General features: G+C 39.0%; 1 protein-coding gene across 1 annotated transcript in view; it reads left to right on the forward strand.

Moving 5' to 3' along the window:
• Positions 1-910, forward strand: part of LOC139755158 (peroxisomal targeting signal 1 receptor-like) — a 111,491-nt gene extending 110,581 nt beyond the window's left edge. The window contains exon 16 of the mRNA XM_071673316.1: positions 474-910. The gene's annotated coding sequence lies outside the window, so the exon portion shown is untranslated. The remainder of the gene's footprint in view (positions 1-473) is intronic.
• Positions 911-20,282: the final 19,372 nt, after the last annotated feature.

A 20,282-nucleotide genomic window follows, 5' to 3' on the forward strand; every position in this document is an offset into this window, starting at 1 on the left:
AGTACAAATAGGTAATTTTATAGAGTGTGGGATTGAGGTATATTATTGAGTATTAAGATTTTTGTAGGAACATGGTGAAAATTGATATATCAGGAACAGCTTAAATGTTGTCCCAGAGTAATACAATTGGGTTAAGGAATCATAGAAACCAAGAGATAAGTGGAAACTCTAGGTATTGAAGTATGTACACAGGAGAGGATAAGAGTACATGGAATAAGAAGAATATACAGTAATATCAAGTTTGCTCATGCTAGTTAGAATATTGTTCTGATGTTTAGTTAATATAGATATGTATATATGTGTATGTTTTGTACACTTGTCTATCAGAAATTTTATTCATTTCCAACACTTGTTGAAATTCAAAGTCTGACAACATTAGTTAGGTGAACCATCTGTAGATGTATTGTTAACCTACCTATCCCTTAGTAAAGCTTTATATTGTAAATAGAGATATATGCCATATCTTATTTCAGGTGTGAAGGTTTGCTAGTTGTAGGGTCCACTTTAAGGTGACAGATTGACAAGTTGGATGAGCAGCTTCACTTGTAAGAGGCAGCACAGAACTTCATAAGGTAGAACCTATGTCCTGGATATATTGGAAATTCCACTCCTACAGTCAGCTAAGTTGAGGAACACTGGGTCAGAACAGTCTTTTGGGAATACCTTAAGATATTGAAATTGAATTTAATAAACTTGCCATTCAACTCTTCCAGTCCCTAGGGATGGAACCCGTGTTGGTGCTTGTATTCATGAAATGAGTGTGGCATATACATTGAAATATGCATTTATGAATATATTTTTATGAGAGGATTGCAAATACCTTCTAATTTCCTGTTAGAGTATAAATTTAGATATATGGTAATACCTGTAATTTCACAATGGAACTCTTTTGGATAAAGAATTAAAATTCTGCGTACTTTTTTTTTCTTTTTTACATTTAGGTTAAGGAGGACTGAACCAAGTAAATCAGTTTGCAGCTTCAGTTCACAATGCCGTATAGTTCACTGAAAATCAGGTTATTGATATCTGAACGTCATATTTCCATATCTTTTATCATCACGTAGATGCAGAGCTTAATTACCCTCAAGCCCAACTCTGAAATCTGGAGGGTAAATTGAACCTTAAACCAAATATTCTTCTTTTAAAAGATAACTTTTGAAATTTGGTCATCTCAGATATATCCCCTATAACATTTAGTCTTGGATGTATCCATAATAACATCTTGCAGTCCTTTTGGTTTTAATAGGGGTTAGTACGTGTAATGATATGCATCGTACCCTGACATACCCTCACTTACTTCTGTTTACAGACACTTACTGTCAACCAGCTTTGATGGACATGGTGCAATTAATGTTCGTTTACATCTCATCAATGCAGTTAGTCTTTTTTTTATAACAGTTTTCATTATTCTTTTTATAACATTTAATCTGTAGTCTCCATTACATTGTCTTTATTTGCATTTCTGCTGTTACCAGGTATTTACATCATTATTACCCGTATGCTTAAACTGGTTTGAATTATAACACTTAGAAGCGTCTCCATGCATAACATGCCTCTTTAAACACATGATTTGTGTCTTGTTGGTTACAGTAAGAGGTTAAGAGGTTCTCTGTCGAACATTGTTCGTAACTCTGTTGTACATGTAGGGCCTTGACCCAACCTGCCTGTGGCCTTCACACATCGTTTGTGATCATTAGAACATGAACATTTACCATGAAGGGGCATTTATTTCATAAATGCCAAGCTTATTTTGAACCTGTTGGATCCTCAGAGATTTTTTATTAACCTTTTGGATTATCCTGAGCTTGCCATTTTAGTAAGTATATAAAGGGAGCTGTGGTTTTGGTGCATTACACGTGAGAGCTAGAGACTGAGTGTGAACGAATGTGGCCATTTTTGTCCATTTTCTTGACACTACCTCGTTGAAGCTTGGGGCAGCGATGCTGTTTCCTGTGGGGCAGCGTAGCAAGAGGAATGGATGAAGGCAAGCAAGTATGAATATGTACATGTGTATACATGTATATGTTTGTGTATGTATATGTATGGATATGTTGATATGTATATGGGCATTTATGTATATATATGTGTGTATGAGTGGATGGGCCATTCTTTGTCTGTATCCTGGTGCTACCTCACTGACGCAGGAAACAGCGATAGTGTTTGATAATGATATAGATAAATTGTAATAAAGGGCTTTCAAGTATCTGATCTTTAGGCATATTGTTTGATCATAATAGTAAGCTTAGGATGATTGTAGATATTTTTGTTTTCCAGTGATATTTTCAAGCCTTTAAGATTATAGTAAATGTTACCCTTTTATGGCTTGTACTTTTCCAAAATTCTATTTTTATACTGATCCAAACTTAGCATATTATAGTACTCTGTATAACTGAATATTTTTGTGATGAGTCACAGAAACTTATCAGGATAGGTATAATTGGCTGTTTTAGCACCATGTTGATAGTGATTTTGATAATGTGAAGTTTAGATTCATTTTTGTATCATCTGTGTTGCACAATGGACGGTCAGGGATTGCTTTGTTTGTCGTTATCATTCATCCATCTGTATGTCATCCATTTGGATGTTGCAGGGAGTGACACAATGGCTTGGTGTAGATGTGTTTAGTGGAGATGCATTTGATGTGACTCGTATGGGTCATGTCATACACATCAACTTGCATACTTTGTACAGTTGTTTCTCAGCATCTTCAGAATTAGGTCTGGTTACATGTATCCAAACTGTATATTAAATGCAATTGTTTCCTTGGCATTTATAGGATTGAAGGGCATAAGACCCACAGCACTTGTTTGGATTGTGGATGAAATATGCTCCTAATAATAAGGATTAATGTGGAACTTAACCTAGCTCATAACTTTATATCTAACTGTATTATTTTTTCGCAGTTGTTTCCCAGCATCTGTAGATTTGAATAGCATAAATCTCATAACTCTAACTTAGATACAGCATGAGTTATACTCCTTATAAAAAGGTTTAATCAGGAACCTCAGCTGGCTCACAGCTTGAAGAAAATTCCACATTTGGCTGTTGAGGTTTGGTACTACAAATGATTTTGATATTTTCGTAGCTGTATCTTCATTCATTTTAATTTCACTTTTAGTAAATCTGCTGCTGTGTAGGTTACACGAACCAGTGATTTTTTACCGAAATTAGAGGACAGTGTCAGATCCATAATTAATGTTGAATAAATTTGCTTCTTCGTATTCAACCTATCCATTATTCAGTGTCTGTGTTTTCCATTTTTACTCCTATTTTTCTTGTTGCAAGTGGCAGTTTTGTTCATATTGTGCCATCATTTAAGACAGTTTACCCTATTTAGATATGATTCATGAAACTGTTCTGGTTTTGAAAACCTTTTTAACAGTTTAGGGCAATTTTAACATCACATTGCTTGTCAACCCATCCATCTGTATATCTGTGCCTGTGTTCTTTTAAATGATTTTATTATTATTATTTTGCTTTGTCGCTGTCTCCCGCGTTTGCGAGGTAGCGCAAGGAAACAGACGAAAGAAATGGCCCAACCCACCCCCATACACACGTATATACATACATGTCCCCACACGCAAATATACATACCCATACATCTCAATGTACACATATATATACACACACAGACATATACATATATACACATGCACACAATTCACACTGTCTGCCTTTATTCATTCCCATTGCCACCTCACCACACATGGAATAACATCCCCCTCCCCCCTCATGTGTGCAAGGTAGCGCTAGGAAAAGACAACAAAGGCCCCATTCATTCAGACAGTCTCTAGCTGTCATGCAATAATGCCCGAAACCACAGCTCCCTTTCCACATCCAGGCCCCACAGAACTTCCCATGGTTTACCCCAGACACTTCACATGCCCTGATTCAATCCACTGACAGCACGTCGACCCCGGTATACCACATCGATCCAATTCACTCTATTCCTTGCCCGCATTTCACACTCCTGCATGTTCAGGCCCCGATCACTCAAAATCTTTTTCACTCCATCTTTCCACCTCCAATTTGGTCTCCCACTTCTCCTCGTTCCCTCCACCTCCGACACATATATCCTCTTGGTCAATCTTTCCTCACTCATTCTCTCCATGTGCCCAAACCATTTCAAAACACCCTCTTCTGCTCTCTCAACCATGCTCTTCTTATTTCCACACATCTCTCTTACCCTTACATTACTTACTCGATCAAACCACCTCACACCACATATTGTCCTCAAACATCTCATTTCCAGCACATCCACCCTCCTGCACACTACTCTATCCATAGCCCACGCCTCGCAACCATACAACATTGTTGGAACCACTATTCCTTCAAACATACCCATTTTTGCTTTCCGAGATAATGTTCTCGACTTCCACACATTCTTCAAGGCTCCCAGGATTTTCGCCCCCTCCCCCACCCTATGATTCACTTCCGCTTCCATGGTTCCATCCGCTGCCAGATCCACTCCCAGATATCTAAAACACTTTACTTCCTCCAATTTTTCTCCATTCAAACTTACCTCCCAATTGACTTGACCCTCAACCCTACTGTAACTAATAACCTTGCTCTTATTCACATTTACTCTTAACTTTCTTCTTTCACACACTTTACCAAACTCAGTCACCAGCTTCTGCAGTTTCTCACATGAATCAGCCACCAGCGCTGTATCATCAGCGAACAACAACTGACTCACTTCCCAAGCTCTCTCATCCCCAACAGACTGCATACTTGCCCCTCTTTCCAAAACTCTTGCATTCACCTCCCTAACAACCCCATCCATAAACATATTAAACAACCATGGAGACATCACACATCCCTGCCGCAAACCTACATTCACATTCACTGAGAACCAATCACTTTCCTCTCTTCCTACACGTACACATGCCTTACATCCTCGATAAAAACTTTTCACTGCTTCTAACAACTTGCCTCCCACACCATATATTCTTAGTACCTTCCACAGAGCATCTCTATCAACTCTATCATATGCCTTCTCCAGATCCATAAATGCTACATACAAATCCATTTGCTTTTCTAAGTATTTCTCACATACATTCTTCAAAGCAAACACCTGATCCACACATCCTCTACCACTAATGAAACCATACTGCTCTTCCCCAATCTGATGCTCTGTACATGCTTTCACCCTCTCAATCAATACCCTCCCATATAATTTACCAAGAATACTCAACAAACTTATACCTCTGTAATTTGAGCACTCACTCTTATCCCCTTTGCCTTTATACAATGGCACTATGTACGCATTCCGCCAATCCTCTGGCACCTCACCATGAATCTTTTTTTTCTTTTTTTTTTTTTTTTTTTTCTCCCGCGTTTGCGAGGTAGCGCAAGGAAACAGACGAAAGAAATGGCCCAACCCACCCCCATACACATGCCTTGATTCAATCCACTGACAGCACGTCAACCCTGGTATACCACATCGCTCCAATTCACTCTATTCTTTGCCCTCCTTTCACCCTCCTGCATGTTCAGGCCCCAATCACACAAAATCTTTTTCACTCCATCTTTCCACCTCCAATTTGGTCTCCCTCTTCTCCTCGTTCCCTCCACCTCCGACACATATATCCTCTTGGTCAATCTTTCCTCACTCATTCTCTCCATGTGACCAAACCATTTCAAAACACCCTCTTCTGCTCTCTCAACCACGCTCTTTTTATTTCCACACATCTCTCTTACCCTTACGTTACTTACTCGATCAAACCACCTCACACCACACATTGTCCTCAAACATCTCATTTCCAGCACATCCATCCTCCTGCGCACAACTCTATCCATAGTCCACGCCTCGCAACCATACAACATTGTTGGAACCACTATTCCTTCAAACATACCCATTTTTTGCTTTCCGAGATAATGTTCTCGACTTCCACACATTCTTCAAGGCTCCCAGAATTTTCGCCCCCTCCCCCACCCTATGATCCACTTCCGCTTCCATGGTTCCATCCGCTGCCAGATCCACTCCCAGATATCTAAAACACTTCACTTCCTCCAGTTTTTCTCCATTCAAACTCACCTCCCAATTGAATTGGACCCTCAACCCTACTGTACCTAATAACCTTGCTCTTATTCACATTTACTCTTAACTTCTTCTTTCACACTCATTCACCTCCCTAACAACCCCATCCATAAACATATTAAACAACCATGGAGACATCACACATCCCTGCCGCAAACCTACATTCACATTCACTGAGAACCAATCACTTTCCTCTCTTCCTACACGTACACATGCCTTACATCCTCGATAAAAACTTTTCACTGCTTCTAACAACTTGCCTCCCACACCATATATTCTTAGTACCTTCCACAGAGCATCTCTATCAACTCTATCATATGCCTTCTCCAGATCCATAAATGCTACATACAAATCCATTTGCTTTTCTAAGTATTTCTCACATACATTCTTCAAAGCAAACACCTGATCCACACATCCTCTACCACTAATGAAACCATACTGCTCTTCCCCAATCTGATGCTCTGTACATGCTTTCACCCTCTCAATCAATACCCTCCCATATAATTTACCAAGAATACTCAACAAACTTATACCTCTGTAATTTGAGCACTCACTCTTATCCCCTTTGCCTTTATACAATGGCACTATGTACGCATTCCGCCAATCCTCTGGCACCTCACCATGAATCTTTTTTTTCTTTTTTTTTTTTTTTTTTTTCTCCCGCGTTTGCGAGGTAGCGCAAGGAAACAGACGAAAGAAATGGCCCAACCCACCCCCATACACATGCCTTGATTCAATCCACTGACAGCACGTCAACCCTGGTATACCACATCGCTCCAATTCACTCTATTCTTTGCCCTCCTTTCACCCTCCTGCATGTTCAGGCCCCAATCACACAAAATCTTTTTCACTCCATCTTTCCACCTCCAATTTGGTCTCCCTCTTCTCCTCGTTCCCTCCACCTCCGACACATATATCCTCTTGGTCAATCTTTCCTCACTCATTCTCTCCATGTGACCAAACCATTTCAAAACACCCTCTTCTGCTCTCTCAACCACGCTCTTTTTATTTCCACACATCTCTCTTACCCTTACGTTACTTACTCGATCAAACCACCTCACACCACACATTGTCCTCAAACATCTCATTTCCAGCACATCCATCCTCCTGCGCACAACTCTATCCATAGTCCACGCCTCGCAACCATACAACATTGTTGGAACCACTATTCCTTCAAACATACCCATTTTTGCTTTCCGAGATAATGTTCTCGACTTCCACACATTCTTCAAGGCTCCCAGAATTTTCGCCCCCTCCCCCACCCTATGATCCACTTCCGCTTCCATGGTTCCATCCGCTGCCAGATCCACTCCCAGATATCTAAAACACTTCACTTCCTCCAGTTTTTCTCCATTCAAACTCACCTCCCAATTGAATTGACCCTCAACCCTACTGTACCTAATAACCTTGCTCTTATTCACATTTACTCTTAACTTTCTTCTTTCACACACTTCACCAAACTCAGTCACCAGCTTCTGCATACATTAAATAACCTTACCAACCAGTCAACAATACAGTCACCCCCTTTTTTTTTTATATAAATTCCACTGCAATACCATCCAAACCTGCTGCCTTGCTGGCTTTCATCTTCCGCAAAGCTTTTACTACCTCTTCTCTGTTTACCAAATCATTTTCCGTAACCCTCTCACTTTGCACACCACCTTGACCAAAACACCTTATATCTGCCACTCTATCATCAAACGCATTCAACAAACCTTCAAAATACTCACTCCATCTCCTTCTCACATCACAACTACTTGTTATCACCTCCCCATTTGCGCCCTTCACTGAAGTTCCCATTTGCTTCCTTGTCTTACGCTCTTTATTTACCTCTTTCCAGAACATCTTTTTATTCTCCCTAAAATTCAATGATACTCTCTCACCCCAACTCTCATTTGCCCCCTTTTTCACCTCTTGCACCTTTCTCTTGACCTCCTGTCTCTTTTTTTTATACATCTCCCTGTCATTTGCCTTTTTTCCCTGCAAAAATCGTCCAAATGCCTCTCTCTTCTCTTTCACTAATAATCTTACTTCTTCATCCCATCACTCACTACCCTTTCTAATCAACCCACCTCCCATGCTTCTCATGCCAGAAGCATGATGTAGTGTTATTAGCCATTTTTGGGTCATAAGTACAATAAACACTTAGATTAGATATTCCTTTAATGCTGTCTTTTGTTTATCTTCATTATCTTCATTATATTACAATTTCCTCCCCCTTATAAACTGAAAAGATGTCAGTAGTTTTGTATTCAATCTCCTGTAAGGTCAAGATGTGCCATTTTTAGGTTTTGCCTTTTGTATTTCTCAAAATTATCAAAATTATAGAGCCATATTAGCCAAGGTATTGTCTTTATTGCCTGCTTGTAGCCACTGTGGCACAACAACCAATGGACAATTTGATTAGCTGTGTATATCAGCTCCCTTAGGGATGCAGTTGTGCTATAGATGTTCAGTTTTTCTTAGAAATTACAAAATTTATTGGTTCTCAGTGAATGTAGGTTTGCGGCAGGGGTGTGTGATGTCTCCATGGTTGTTTAATTTGTTTATGGATGGGGTTGTTAGGGAGGTAAATGCAAGAGTTTTGGAAAGAGGGGCAAGTATGAAGTCTGTTGGGGATGTGAGAGCTTGGGAAGTGAGTCAGTTGTTGTTCGCTGATGATACAGCGCTGGTGGCTGATTCATGTGAGAAACTGCAGAAGCTGGTGACTGAGTTTGGTAAAGTGTGTGGAAGAAGAAAGTTAAGAGTAAATGTGAATAAGAGCAAGGTTATTAGGTACAGTAGGGTTGAGGGTCAAGTCAATTGGGAGGTGAGTTTGAATGGAGAAAAACTGGAGGAAGTGAAGTGTTTTAGATATCTGGGAGTGGATCTGGCAGCGGATGGAACCATGGAAGCGGAAGTGGATCATAGGGTGGGGGAGGGGGCGAAAATTCTGGGGGCCTTGAAGAATGTGTGGAAGTCGAGAACATTATCTCGGAAAGCAAAAATGGGTATGTTTGAAGGAATAGTGGTTCCAACAATGTTGTATGGTTGCGAGGCGTGGGCTATGGATAGAGTTGTGCGCAGGAAGATGGATGTGCTGGAAATGAGATGTTTGAGGACAATGTGTGGTGTGAGGTGGTTTGATCGAGTGAGTAACGTAAGGGTAAGAGAGATGTGTGGAAATAAAAAGAGCGTGGTTGAGAGAGCAGAAGAGGGTGTTTTGAAGTGGTTTGGGCACATGGAGAGAATGAGTGAGGAAAGATTGACCAAGAGGATATATGTGTCGGAGGTGGAGGGAACGAGGAGAAGAGGGAGACCAAATTGGAGGTGGAAAGATGGAGTGAAAAAGATTTTGTGTGATCGGGGCCTGAACATGCAGGAGGGTGAAAGGAGGGCAAGGAATAGAGTGAATTGGAGCGATGTGGTATACCGGGGTTGACGTGCTGTCAGTGGATTGAATCAAGGCATGTGAAGCGTCTGGGGTAAACCATGGAAAGCTGTGTAGGTATGTATATTTGCATGTGTGGACGTATGTATATACATGGGTATGGGGGGGGGGTTGGGCCATTTCTTTCGTCTGTTTCCTTGCGCTACCTCGCAAACGCGGGAGACAGCGACAAAGTATAAAAAAAATTCACCATATCAGAGATTATCAGTTTTTTGTGAAGATGGAGATACAAATTTGAGATTTTAGTTTCAAATGAGTTATTGGGATATGTATAAGAAGATGGAGCAGAAGGTAGAGAGGGAGTTGCAGAGACTGAAAAAGAGGGCAGGTGAGAGTTGAGGAGAGAGGATATTGGCAAACTTCAGGGAGGATAAGAAAATGTTTCTGAAAGGGGTGAATAATGTAAGTAGAACAAGAGAACAAATTAGAGCATCAGTGAAAGGAGCAGACAGAGAATGGTAAGAGAAGGAAGGGGTCGAGGAGATGGAGTAAATATTTGAGGGACTGTTTAACATGTTTGGTAATATGATGGCAGATATGAAGTGTTTGGATGATAGTGGTATGTGAAGTGAAAGAGTTATGGCAAGTTTTTGATGAAAAGAAGAGAGGTGATGAAAGCCTTGTGTAAGCTAAATTGTGGCAGAGCAGCTGGAGTGAGTGCATCTGCAATTGAATTTCATAAGAAAGGTTGTGACTGTCGTTGCCTGGGTAGTTAGGATTTTCAGCTTATGTATGGCTTATGGTGAGTTACCTGAGAAAGTGAGTTTTTTGAGAGGAGCATTTGGTATGACTAGATGGAATGAAGAAAGTAATAAGCAAGTGTATGAGGGATTACCAGATGGATGATTTTGGTGCATTATAGTAATAGCTAGAGAGTGGATGCAAGTGAATGAGGCCATTCTTCATCTCTCCCTGTCAGTGTTGGTAGACAGAACCATTTGTTAATTCAGGTTATATTATTGCTGAACCATTTGTGTCCCCCAGACCAATAACAGAAAGGCAGAGTATGAATGGGAACTTAGGTTTTAAAGTTATTCTGATTAGTGTGAAGGTTAGTACAGAAGATCCCCAGGTTTTGGACATCTTGTGTTTGCCTTTTTGGAAACTTTATATGAAAAAATTTAATTATCAGGGGCAGATATATGGATAGGCTGCACTAAAAAGGCTGTATTGACTTTTTTTGTGTTTGTTACCCTCAGCCAGTGGCCTTTTAAAGGTGAGGCACCAAAGGCTAAGAAGCAGCAGTAGAGTTCACAAGTTATGGAGACTCTTGCCATGGCCACCCCCTTGAGGGAGTTTCAGTTGGAACAGGCATCAGAGATATAGATAGACAGCGTGTTTATGGAACAGGCATCAGAGATATAGATAGATAGTGTGTTTATGTAAATAGATAAATAATGTTTTATGGGATATAGGCAGCCGTTACAAAACTGGTAGGTCATGGTGGTTACTGCTTAACTAACCAAGTAAGAGCTTAAGATGAGGATTAGTTGGTTATTTTCACCCTTTGGAAGCACATAGGTGAGATACAAATAGGTAGATAGGGGAGCAGATGTACAAGGATTTGCACAGAGGAAATAGTGTGGTTTATTCACTATGCACTTGGTTGATCATTAAGTAGAAACATCAGGTAGGAGCCTCGGAAAACACAGCACTAGAGTTGCCCTTTGCCACTGACCTGTTCAGGGTGAGACACCAGTTATAGAGATTCTTTTGCCTTGGCCACCCCTCTTTATGGAGTTTCCAGAGGGAATGGATATCAGAGATAAAGAAGATTGAATGTTGTTAAGTGATGAATAGTTGAAATACTACAGTAGATGATGTTAGATTATTATAGTTGAAATACTACAGTAGATGATGTTAGATTGCTATTTGTATGTTACATGGAGAGAGTTCTACACTCACATTACCCCGTCCCTTAACCTTGTATATACGTACCATGTGTTTGCTCCAATGTATGTATGCACACACATGCACACAGTAAATGCCACTTACTATTCCTTAAACCTTGAGGTCAGTAAGGGCTGCCAGTTTGTCGCAAAAACTGCCTTATACTAATGTGTAATACTGTTACACTGACTGATCTGTTCAGTTACTCTATGCAAACCAATGGACATCAACATCAAATAATAAAATTGCATGGAAACTAACCCTTAGTCTTTCAGGCACTGAATGAATATGATTGTTGGTGTAATATAAAACAGATGCCCATAATGATTTCCCTTACCTGCAGCCCAGATCACTGTGCAAGTTTTCCCTTCCTACAATAGTGTATTCTTTCCTACCACTTACCTAATCTCTCCTTCCTTTCTATTCCCTACCCCTATTCTTCCAATCTATCACATCCTTTCAGTCTTGCCAATCTCTCTCGGTTCCACTAATGCCAACCCTCTGCCCGCCTTCACCCAAGTCACCCTCTACTATACAAATTTGCCAGAGCTGTTCACTGGTCCCTAAATTATACCAGACTTTGCTGTTACTAATTTTGTGTGTGTGTGTGTGTGTGTGTGTGTACTGTAACTGAAACAGAATATGTTGTGATACACGCTCACAGAGACAGTTTTGTAGCTGGCAGACACAGGGAGGGCAGGATTATATGGTTAATGACATATAGTCATAATAATGAATAACTTTAGTTTGTTATAATGCTGCATCATCTGGATATTATCATCAGTTGTGCAACAGACATGGTCTGCTATTGGTGTATGTTCACAAAGAGCATTATAGGGTGGTATTATGTAATGGCTCACAAAGTAAACCTTTGAAAGCTACTTGAATAGATTCAATGGTGTATATAACATTCCAAAGGGTAATACCAGTATAAGACTCATTACAAACACCACCAAAGTAATCATCACATGATGATATTGTGATTATCTCTGGTTTTAGAGACCATTTTAGATATTATTACATTTTTATGTATGTACCATGTTATTTACTTATTTCAACTAGCACAACATTATTAATATTATGATGACAGTAATAATATAACTGAAATGGCAAATAAATAAGGAATTTGATGTCATCAGTAATATACATATGATTCCTTTCATTCTAGTATCAGAAAACACTGCATTATAGTTGCCTTTTGCTAGTGGCATGTTAAGGATGAGGCAGTAGAGGCTAAGAAGCAGCACTGGAGTTCAATAGTTATGGAGACTTTTGGCATGGCCACTACCTTGAGGGAGTTCCCAAAGGGAACAGGCATCAGAGATATAGAAAGATATGGTTAACCTCTGATATTCATATCAAGATATGTCTGTGGTGGCAAGCTGAAACCCAGACATAGTCAGCCTATCAAGTGGCCTCCCCAGCAGTTTGTGTTGTGACATAACTATCTCAGTGACTTGCTATCCATAAAGGGCACTAGAGCTTCACCTCCAGTTCATGTTGGTGGCCCAGTTGAAGAGTTAAGAGAGAGATATACTCAGAAAATAAGCCCTCAGTTTGTTAAAGATGATTTGAGATAGAATCTTCACTTCTCCATTGTGATCCCTCACGTGTTGCACATATTGGGGGATTGTGCTTTAAATCAGATTCCCTGGATATGGGCACCAAGAGATGTACACTTCAAATTTACCTATGGCTATCAGGAGGGTGTGAAGTTTTGCTGTAGTAGCATAGTCCTTCTTGTAGGAAGTGAACTTGATGAGCATATAACATACTGGATGTAAAAAGTCTTCTAGCCTGGACTGCAGCAGGATAGCCCTTTCTCCCACATTGCAAGTGTCTGCATGCGGTCAGAAGAGGCACCCAAAGCCTATGGCCTGCAATAGATGGGTAGAAAATCTTGTCAGTTCCTTCTGGTGGTTCTTAGTCCACTCGAATGGCATTTTAGGGCTGACTTGATCAGTAAGGACTGTGGTTGCCTGAACAAAATTAGGGTAGAACCTCTTATAGTAGCCTCCATGCCTGGAAACCTCATTAGCTCTTTCTGATGGGTGGGCACGAGGTAGTTCCAGATGGCCTCCACCTTGGTGGCAATGGACATGGCATGGCCTTGTCCAACCACATGTCCAGGGAATGTGACCAACAGATGCCTAAACTGACTTTCACCTGATTGATAGTAAACCCAACATCATCCAGGCAGCAAAAGAGGGTTCTGTCATATGACTTTGAAGACAGTCATGTTATCCATGGAGGCTCACACCCAGTCCAGGCCAGTTGTCACCTCATTTATCATTCCCTGGAATATAGCTTGGGTATTCTTTACTGAATGTGTCTTGACCCTTATCTTTAAGGTCAAGATCATGATTGGGATCATAATGTTCATTGTTGGGGTCATGGTATTTCTCATTTCTGCTGCATGACTTTGGCACCAGGGGAGAAGCTGTGTTCATACATTTTATAATACTTAAATACCAGTAATTAGATGGAATGCCATGACCCATCCCCAGGGCTATGTCATCAAGGTCAAGGTCACAGCAGATCATTTTATTTTTTGTCTTTCTCATAACTTCCGAACCATTGCAGTTATTGGAATGATAGTGTCTGCAAATGTTACCCATTATCAGACAATATGTCAGATCTTTACATTCATAGTAAAGGCCACAGCAAAAGTCGTTATTTTTCATGTCATTATAACTTTTGAACCAGTGCAGAGTGGGATGATGCTCTGTACAAGTAGTATTACCCACCATCAGACATTATGCCAGGGGTGGGAAAGGGAATATTTGTTCCTTTAGGGTGAATGTTGCAGCAGAGTCAAGTTGTTTCTTCATTTCCACTTCATAACTTTTGATCCAGCTAAGGGATTGCAGTGATACTGTGTTCATCTGTTCCTCAGCACTTGACATTGTGTCATGAAGCCATCCACTGGAGCATGTCATGACCTACCCCTTTGGCGGCTCAAAGTTTATTTTGCAAAAAAATGAGCCATCCATCAGTCTGTATGCTGCTGCTAGCCTCTATTTTCAGCCACACAGTTGAGGAAATACTTAAACATGACTGCCAGTAGACAGTGTACCACATTCTTTGTTAAACCAAATAAACATGTCCATTTTTAAATAACATTTACTTTTTTGAAACTTACATTCTTGGCATCTTCAATTGTTGCAGCTTACTCATAGCATATTTTCCAAAATTGAATATTGGATGTGTTCATGTACCATTAATTTACATGAGGTCCAGGTATTAGATGTATCAGTAGAAGCATCACATGTAGAAAAAATATTTTGTGCAACCCTAAAATTTTTGTAGAAGTCATAGCAGGGCTCTTAATGATGTCATCAGTTTCTGTTGCATGTTATTCCATTGATTAAACAAAGAGTTTTGATAACTGTGTGTTGCTGAATCCATTCTTCAGCTTTTTGTCGCATGAAATGACTATCTAGATGGTTTTCATTAGATCATTTCTAGTTTTTTGTCTTTTTGTCACCTTCAAGTAAATTTTTCATTTTGATATACTTTTTTTTTATTTCCAGAAGTTATGTTCATTGAATTTTCAGTTAGTGCTATTATGATCATATTTATGAATGTCAATTGATTTGTTTGCACTAATTCAAAGTTTTGAGATACTAAAGATTAGATTCTGGTATTTTATTGAGATCACAGAGTCAAGGAACTTACATTCCAGTCATTATTGTGTGTAAGTTTCCTGCATTCCTGTTTTGAACTTGTAAGTAAAAAAAGCATAGAGGTTACTATCAAATTGTAAGGCAGCTCTGGGCATGTATCTAAACTGATATGTTTGGTGGGGCTATGTCATTGGAGTACAGTTTCTTACTCCAGAGGAGTCTGCATATCCATAGTACTAGAAATAGTGCAGCCATGGACTGCAGGAGCTTTTAGAAAGGTCTTATGTAAATCAGGACTTTATTACAGATATGCATCTAAAGTAATTATAAATGAAGCAAAAAAAAATTCTGCCATAGGTTAAGTAAAAGTTCCCCTCAGGACAGAATATTGAATACAAAGACAGCATAGACCCAAGAGCTATTGTGCCTGTTGCTAAGCTGATACAGTTATGATGTACATTTTGGTGTTATTAGATTCTGCCTATTTAAGCTTACACCAAAAGTGAAGTGTTACCCTTGGAAGGCTCTAGCATCGTCAGTTGATGAGAGTATGATTTCATCAATGAACTTTTCACTTCAAGGGAGTCCGTTTTGACCCTGTTAATTATAGTGCAGCGTTGAAGCTGCAAAAGCCCCTGGATGAGGGGTCCTGAGGTTATATCCCCAAGGCCTCTTTCTGAAAGGGGTCATTGTGTTGAACTGTATAATAATGATGATGACAGTGCACCATATTTGGAGAAGTTTGAGACTTGACATGCCATCATATTTGTATATTGTATATTGCAATTTTTATTGTAAAGAGTAGATATTTTTTTCCCAGCAAAATCATGTGGGCCATACATTCATCCTAAGATTTTTGTAAGGTATTGATAATGGTCTGTTTGCAGGCTTTTAACTAAATCCCATCCATAATTTGGAATCCAGTAGCCTTAGACGATCACAGCTTTAATATAGGTCATCATTGCCACTATATCCTAATCTGAAATGTAAGATGTCATCATACCAGTTCTCGTCAGAAGCATCATGTACTACCAGCTCAGGGCAGTTTGTTGGACTAGACAGTGCAATTTATGGGTTTCAAGACCAAATGTGATACATAGAGCTCATGGTTTTTCTCTTCTCAAGTGAGTGTTACCATTAGGACCATGAAAATCATGTTTATGCTATAGCTCTTGTTCATAAGGGGCATTGGTCCAGCTCATGTTTGGTTGATTACAGAAACAGTGAGCTTACTTGCAGACAGATGAAACACCTCTACTGCTGACAGAGTGTTTACTGTGTCATTAAGGTACCAGTATACTTGGCTCACTCTCAGGCATAGAAGGTTGATTTTGAGTCTTGCAAAAGGGATATGCTTGCTATCCCACCTTGCTAGTTTTTTCTACAACCAAATAGATGCATTCTTGTGTTGTCTGGGCAAGTAGGGCTTGAAGTGGGCTATTGCCTTGTGTTAGTAGACTAAACAACATAATATTTATTTTTTAATGTTGTATTTTGATAAGCCACTCATTATCAGTTTCATGGACACATCTTCTTAGACATCTTCACCAAGTGATATTTTCACTGGAACATATAACTCCTTTGTATGTTTCTTCATTATGACTTATCTCATTTACATAAAACAGTTCCCATAACTTTTAAAGTTGTAGCTTTCTTTTGAATGTGCCTTCATTATTTACGTTCAACCTGAACCTCTCCTAGGAATTTTATCAGTGAAATTTATAAGAATATTAAGTAGTAATCATATTAGCCGGTGGTTGATTCCACTTATTCTCTTGATATTTTAATTATATATTTTACAAAGATTTAGAAATTATTTTGGGTAATTGTAAAGATTAAGTTGGAATCATGGACATGCAAGTTGATGCAGAATTTTCTTAAATTCATTTTTGTGTTATTGGGTATTAGCCATTACGAGACTCCTTGTTTTATATTTCATTCCTTGAGGCATTCTTTAAATGAAACAGTATGTACACAACAGGACTGTTGGCTGGTTTTCCTTCAAATTTTATATGATTTCTAGCATGTTATATAAGTCATCCCATGGAAATATAATTATTGATACAAGATGGACATATCTCCCACCAAACTTTTTAGGTGTGTTAAAGATGGCTCTAACCAATGGTACAAAATTATCAGATGTATTTGTACAGCTTTCAGATCCATATAACACCAGTAGAATATACTTACATTTAGCTTGTCCTGATGAACATAATAACACATCGCAGTCTTCAGTGTATCACAGCCAGTGTAATAGGTACTTAAGATACCTTTTTCAGTAGTACACAGAATGCAAAAATGATATATTGTGAATAGGAAAGCTCATATATCAATGTATACTGAGTGAATTCTCAGCTGGATATTCATAAGAGTGAGAAGGAATTATAACTTTGTCGTCTTTTCGTTCAAAAAGGGATGACTACTGTAAGCTGTATGGTATTGTATTGGCTGCAGTTGAAAAGATTATGTTTAAACTAACTGATGCTTCCCATACTGTCAAGTCCATTGTACTGTGTTTGGTGTTGCAGAGGTCAGTATTAGTATGTTGTTTGAGTTTCTGTTCTAGTATTAGAGAATGAAAATGGAGGACAAATGCACCCTTTAAGATGAGAAAAGAAATCAATTGATTTATTACCAGAATTGCAGTGAAAAAAGGAAATTGATGAAAATAAATTTGAGACCATCATAACTAGTACCCCCCCAATAAAGTTGCAAAACATTTTGAATAATGATAGTAATAATATAATAATCTCTCTCTCATACATATTCGCCATTTCCTGCATTAGTGAGGTAGTATTGATAACAGGACTGAGCCTAAGAGGGAAAATCCTCATTTGGCCCTCTTCTTTTCCTTTTGTAGAAGTAAAAACTGGAGGGGAGGATTGCCAACCCCCCTGCTCCCTTCCCTTTTAGTCACCTTTTACGCTATACAGGGAATATGTAGGAAGTATTCTTTGTCCCCTGTTGTGGGGGATAATAATGATGATAATAATAAACATCTGGGGTAAACCATGGTAAGGTCTGCAGGGCCTGGATGTGGATAGGGAGCTGTGGTTTCGGTGCATTACACATGACAGCTAGAGACTGAGTATGACTGAATGTGGCCTGTTTTGTCTGTTTTCCTGGCACTGCCTCACTGAAGCAGGGGGTAGCGATGCTGTTTCTTGAGGGATGGGGTAGCAACAGGAAGGGATGAAGGAAAACAAGTATGAATATGTATATATGTGTGTGTATGTTGATATGTATGTATATGTTGATATATATATATGTATGTATATATGTGTTTATGTATGTATGTGTGTATATGGGTAGATGGGCCATTCTTTATCTGTTTCCTGCTGCTACCTCGCTGATGCGGGAAACGGCAATTAAGTATAATGAATACATAAATAGTAATAATGATAGTAGTAATAATGGTTATTATTTTCATACATATTCACCATTTCCCGCATTAGCGAGGTAATAATGATAAATGATAATTGAAGAATGTGTGGAGAGGTCATTATCTGGGAGGGCAAAAATGGTTTGTTTGAAGCTATAGTAGTCCCAAAAATGTTGCATGGATGTGAAGCATTGGATGAGGATGGGTGGAGGTGTTGGAAATGAAATGTTTAAGAACATATGTGATGTGAGGTGGTTTAATAGAATTAGTTATAAAAGGGTGAGAGATAGAGAGAGGTGTGGTAATAAAGAGTGTTGTTGAGAGAGCTGAAGAGGATTTACTGAAATTGTTTGGACTTGTGGTTGAAAAAGAGGGTATATGTGTTAGAATGAAGGGAACAAGGTGAACAGGAGACCAAATTGGAGATGGAAGGATGTTGTGAACAAGATATGAGTGACTGGGGCTTGAACATGCAGGAAGGTGAAAGGTGTGCAGGGGACAGACTGAATTGGAATGATGTTCACAGGGATTGGTGTGCTCTCAGTGAACTGAACCAGGGCATGTGGCTGGGGGAAACCATGGAAAGGTCATTGGGGCCTGGTTGTGGAATGAGAGTAGTAGTGTCAGTGCATGAACATGACAACTAGAGAATGGATGAGAAAGAATGTGGCCTTTCTTTGTCTGTTCTTTGTGCTGCCTCAGTAATGCAAGAAACAGCAATCAAGTATTAAAAAACAAAAATAATAAAAAGTGATGATGGTAATGATAATTGTGCATGCCTTATAATCACTATGTACAGTTTATTTCAATAGTTACCAAAGTTTTTGGAGGAATCCTGTAAGGAAAGCACCTAGTGTTTGTCCTTCATATACAGTACTTAGTATTAGAACAGTGTTGTCATTCAGATATACTTATGTAGATATCATGAAAAAAAAGACATGAATAGTTTGGTAAATGCATTGATAGCCTTATGAAATGCACAGCACATTATGGCTCAGTGTTTAATGGTTTGAGCATATGATGTATAGATCGATCTTTAGAACAGAAAATGTACATGGATGCTATAAATCAGTGTTTTTTAGAAAGCCCAGACAAGAGCAGGAAGTCAGATTACTGAAATTGTGGATCTTTTTATTGACTTTGCTTAATCTGGTCTTCTGAGTTCAGAGTTTGAATTGGAGTTGTAAAGTTCACATATATTTCAAAAGAGTGAAATAAAGAATGTCTTTGTGCAAAACAATAATCAAAATAGATATTAGTTGTAGTATTATACTTGAATAAACTTATTGTTATTCTTATGTTTATGTTTAAGTTACAGTATTGGGATTGTTTACACTTACAGTGGTTGAAGATGTATATAGCACATATTTTGATTTTATTATAAAAGGCATAAGCCATAAGTCACAAGGGTCCTTAGCAGGAGGATATTCTGCTTAAGAGTTGGAATTCCTCCAGGCAGAACATTGTGCCATTATTATGTGCAGGTTATTGTTGTAGAATGTGTGAAACTAAAGTATTTTTAGACATTTGTTATGTTTAAGCAGTTTTTCATCATGTGCATTCTTTTATCTGTCAACATTGCCATAGTAGAATAGAACACATGGGTGAGGAGATGTAAACAGGTTGTTTATGACTAGTTTGAAATAGTTGGTTGATAGAAACTTTAGGTGTTAAAGTTATAGAAAAAATTAAATCGCAGTGTCCGCAAAAAATCTTTTCCGCGTCTTCATACATTTTTAAAGGCATTGTTACGTGTTATTCATCGTCATCTCTCCTTTGGCTTTGATTACCGTCTACAGACATATGGGCATGGAACTGGCAAGATTCCTGAAGTATTTTAGATCCGTTTTGGTTCTATAAGGGTCTTAATCTCCTGAATGAGGTGAGGTGTTACAGGAAGTAGTCTCATGGCTG

This window comes from Panulirus ornatus, chromosome 18 (assembly GCF_036320965.1).
Source record: "Panulirus ornatus isolate Po-2019 chromosome 18, ASM3632096v1, whole genome shotgun sequence".
In the NCBI taxonomy this organism is placed as follows: domain Eukaryota; kingdom Metazoa; phylum Arthropoda; class Malacostraca; order Decapoda; family Palinuridae; genus Panulirus; species Panulirus ornatus.